We start from the raw sequence: 4,925 nt of genomic DNA on the forward strand, positions 1-4,925 counted from the left end.
TCAATATTAGTATTATATATTCTATATTAGTGTCTCTATATATACCACAGACAATATAAGTCTTTTTGACTTCTACATCTTTCTGAAAAATTTAGAATTTTGCTATTGTGGAATCTATTTTTGTTGTACTGGATATTGTTAAATTGGCCTATCAGTCATATACCTCTGTATCTTATTACATCCACAGGGTTCAGGTATAAGCAGGTGAATGTTTGAAATTAGGGAGAACAACATCAGTGAGTAAGGTAAGAAGCAGGAAAATTTTTCTTTCTGCAGGTCTGCCAAGAAGAAACAAGGTAACTCATGTTTTCCAAGCACCTATCAGATCTTTTCACACGTATCTTAACTAGTCATTTCTTTTATTCTCATGTGAAAATGGGAATTTAAAATATTGCTCTTATATTATCTTTAAAAATCATAGGCATTCATGCTCCGTTATAAAATCGCAATGCTATTTACTTTAAAAAGGTCATTATTAAAAAGATCGCTTGTTTCTCTCTATTTCAGAATGTTAGTGACATTTTAAAATAAACCAGCTCATTGTCTACCCTGACAAAATATCATTTGAACATTAAATGAATTAAAAATATTGTTTGTATGGGGGTTAAGTGGTTTAGTGAGTCATTTTCTCCATGCTATGCTTATAGTACCTTGACCAAGCTGTCTCGTTGCTTATCTGATCTTGTTGTCTAACTATCTTTGTGTAAATGTCTTAATCTCTTTATCTCCTGGTCCCCAGTGGGCAAGTGAGCAGATGTAGCACATCTGTAGCAATTGAGTTGCCTCTAAGCTTTTGTCTTATTTGTGTTACAGATTTTTTCTTTAAATCACGGCCTCCTTTCCTTTCCTTTCATCTGACTCATAGAAGGTTCTAGGTTATAGTTATGAGGCCAGTACTACGTATTTGTCAATTTGTCAACAAATTGTACCATAACATGAAAAGAATCAGGACAACACTCAGTTCAAGTCAATTAAAGCCCTTTCTTGAATCACCTGCTTTGCTTATTGCAGCTACTTTCAGCATTTGCATTTTTCTGTTTTGATGTTTTAATCCTCTATGTTATATATTGAAAAGAATAGTGAAAGAGGAAGTACTGAGAAATTAATCAAAATCACATTGTCAATGTGCACTTGTATTCCCTATAAATATAACTAAAACATGAAGATCCAAAAGTAAACTTTTACTTGAACTGGACAACATATGATGATTTTAATTTTATTTTGGGTTTCTTAGAACATCAGTTTTAGTACTTACATCACAGCTGTTTTGTGAAAGCAGAAATAAACATATCTTAATCAGACTTGGAAAATATACTGACTTAATTAATTTAACAGCTGTTCCAGTAACCAACACTAAAGAACATAGCCCACTTTGAGGATGTCTTGATAACATCTGCAACCAAAAACATTAAGAGGCCTGAGAGAGGAGCTGTAATTTGATGATTTTGGTGCTCAGAGTGCCAACTTTTGCTTATGGAAGCTATGGTCATGACTGACCTCTGAGTGATCCTCATGCTCATCCTGTGACATCTTGGTATAACAAAAATGATTTTACTTAGGAAAGAACAAAAGACGCTGTCACTTTAACTGAGATTTTACAAAACAGGAGTAAAAGTTGAAATCCTACTAACTTAAAATTACTTAGTGTGATTGTATTCAGTCACTTGTTAAGTAAACACTTGCATTTTTTCCTAAATAATCTTTAGTGTAGGGATGTACATAAATTTTAATAGATTCACTTTTATAGATGTCTAAATTCCATTTTGTATAGTGTTCTCTCACCAAGATCTTCTCGTATATAATTATTTTCTGTAAAGAAACAAAACCTGATTCATTTGTTAATGACCAGATATGTTCCAAATATTATATGTTTACACGCAAATCTTTTCAATCTGGAATTAAAATCTCAAATGCCTTCTTATGTTCTAATTTGTTGTATCTTATTTTAAGGGAGTTTCATATGTGTGTTGTATTTTCATCATTTTCCATCTCTTCCTGGACTTACAGGTGCATTAATTTGAACTTTCTTTGAATTTTTGCACTAAATCAGAATAATATTTCTCCAAAATAAATTTTGTTATCAAATACTATTTATTTCTATTTCTATTCCAGCTCTTCATGGTCTTATTTATAACTGTACTCAGTCTTTTTTCTAAATCGTGTTTATAACCCAACTTAAGAATTTTACGTAGACTGTATGCTTCCTGTGGACCAAGAACTAAATTTTATACACAGCAAGCTGAAATTTTGTGTTTAAACTTTTTATTGGTTGAGTAGTGTACATATAGGAAACCTTATTTGCTCATCTGAGATTCTTTCAGAGACTGCACTATGAGGCACCACTTACTTTTCTGTTCACCAGTAAGCCTGTAGTTTGCAAATGTGACCACAAGATGGCACTCGTGTTCTAATTAGGAATGTCATTTAGGTTCTGTCCTAAGGATTCTGATTTTTTTAGGAATGAGATGAACCCCCAAATTAGCTACTGATGCTATAAGAAGAGTTATATACAACTTAATGTAAACATCTACTAAAACATCAGAAAATTGTAAAATGTCAAATATTTAGTAGGTGATCCTGCACCTTGAGGCAAAATAAGAGCTATTAAAATTTGTTGAGGGGTAAATATATACTAGGCATTGAAATAGGTAGGTATGCTTTCGATGAATTGTTCCATTTTATCCTAATGGTCTGGTTGAAACTCATTTTCAAGTAGTCTGCCTCCATTGACTGTTCTTCACCAGTTCACTAAACCAATCCTTGTTTTGATTAGAGTATATCACTTAAAATCACCACCAAATAAAGTGTTGTTAGTACCAGATACACAGAAGAGACCTCGTGTATAGAGAGAATCCAATAAATGGAAAATAACTTTAGCACAAGTATATAACAAGACAAAATGCCATATTAAATCTATGTCTTGGAAGTTTATGGCATTTTGTGTATAATCTCTTGGACATATAATTAATTCAAGTTAACATTGATTAGGAAATAACTAGTCTAAGCACTGTACAAGATGAATGAATTTAAATATGAGATTTTCACAAAACTTTTTTTCATATACTTCAAAAAGTGAAGAACTATATAGTCTTTCATTTTAATATTTTGCTTGAATAATACAGATTCAAATGCTAATTGACGTATAACAACCCACAATTTTGGAAGAAAATACATAGTTTTAACAATAAATGCTGTTTTGTTCACAAGAGATTACATTTTGAGGTTCCTTTTTTTTTTGTTTTTGCCATCAATCCTATTTATGTCTAGTTTGCTTCCTTTATAAATTAAAAAAAAAAATTCCTGTCACCATGTCAGGTTCACTCTGGTGCCCAGAAACTGGGTTATGTTCTTTCTATCTGACCCACCACCAACTATTGCTCTGCTTCTATAATTGGTAACAGTGAAGGGATCAGGACTCTGCTGAAAATTGCTTTGATAACAGAGGAGATCCCCTCTGGAATAGCTACATTAATTTTGCTGCTGAGAATGGTAAAAACTTACTTTGTGTCTGTGAAATTTTGAGATATAATTTATGTTATGCAAATACAGATACAGTAACAATATTTTATGCTTAAATTGCACCTTTCTTATAAGGATCTCAAGCTCATTGAATATGGAAATAAAAACTAAACAATGTAGTATAGCTACATGTAACTGCTTTCCTATACCTTTCATTATTTCCTATGTCACATCATCTGTGTACATACATAAACTTTACATGAAAGGAAAGACTCATACACTGTGATCCTATTTTCAGGGAAATTGGTGAGGTGATATTCCTAATGAGATGAAAATAAATTACTTCAGTTGGCAAGCTATAATATAATGCAACTTTATTGTAAAATATTAATTGATTATTAATTATTAGCTTACAAAGGGCTGCCAGTTTTGTAGTGGGGAAAAAAAAAGAGTGTATGTTGGGCAGTCCCAAGGAACTAAAAGTTTGAACAAGATGGCATCATGTTGGCTGAGGCTTATGCTAAATGATGCTTGCTCAGTAGGTAGTAGATACTGATAAGACCCAGCATTAGAGCAGATCATATCAAAACCCACTGGAAAACAATATGAGACAAAAATGAGTGACAATGTTTGCTGAAAAATGACAGAAGTGGTGTTTTGTACTCATAGTAAGCCTTAGGACAATGCTACCAACTGAGTCAAGCCGGGAAGGGTAGGAAGCATGGTCGCGTTACAGTGGCATTAGCACAATGAATGTGTAAGGAGCTATTAGTACTAGTGAAAACTGCATGTTTGACTATAAGTTGAAAACTTTAAAAGAAAAATCATTAAATTAGAACTTTTGCAATATTATCTGAGTAATGGGGAAAATCTTGTTTTCTCACCACAGAATTGCTCTCTTAATAAGGAAAAAAAGAACCAAATTTCCAGATTCATGGAAGAGTCACTGGGAAGACTGAAACAGCATAGTGGCTTCCACTCTAGACTACAATCTCTGCTTCCCAGTTGGGCTTTGCCTCCTGGTTATCACTTGCACATATTCTCCTGGGAAAATAGAGAACACACATGATGAGCCTCTAAGTTTAGCAAGCTACAGTGACTTCATCTTCTCCACACAGTACAGTACTGCTTATTTCTTCCTCCCCAGTTTTTTTCCTTATCTTTATTCAAATATGACCTGAGTTAGAGTTCCAACTCCTCTGATTCTCTTATCCTGATTGATATAAACACAAATCTTATTCTGATTTGTTCTCATTGTGTTAGTTACTTCAAAATGAAAATATACTCCTTATGACAGGATGGAAAATACATATTTTAAAGTCTAAATTGTTGACTTTGATATATTCTGACGTTGAATAAAACACATTTGTGCTTCATTTTCTTACTAAACCTTTACAATGTATACACACGTGTTTTTAATCTTTTAAATGCTTTATTTATATTTAAGAGAGAGAGAGGGCAGACTC

At 32.8% G+C, this 4,925-nt stretch overlaps 1 long non-coding RNA gene across 1 annotated transcript in view; it reads left to right on the forward strand.

Annotated features, from left to right (window-relative positions):
• The window catches only part of LOC144217997 (uncharacterized), a 7,066-nt gene extending 2,363 nt beyond the window's left edge, over window positions 1-4,703 (forward strand). Inside the window, exons 2-3 of the long non-coding RNA XR_013331017.1 lie at window positions 188-245; window positions 4,349-4,703. This is a non-coding gene — a long non-coding RNA (uncharacterized LOC144217997). The remainder of the gene's footprint in view (window positions 1-187; window positions 246-4,348) is intronic.
• Window positions 4,704-4,925: the final 222 nt, after the last annotated feature.

Source organism: Crocuta crocuta, unplaced genomic scaffold (genome assembly GCF_008692635.1).
Source record: "Crocuta crocuta isolate KB4526 unplaced genomic scaffold, BGI_CrCroc_1.0 scaffold300, whole genome shotgun sequence".
Lineage (NCBI taxonomy): Eukaryota > Metazoa > Chordata > Mammalia > Carnivora > Hyaenidae > Crocuta > Crocuta crocuta.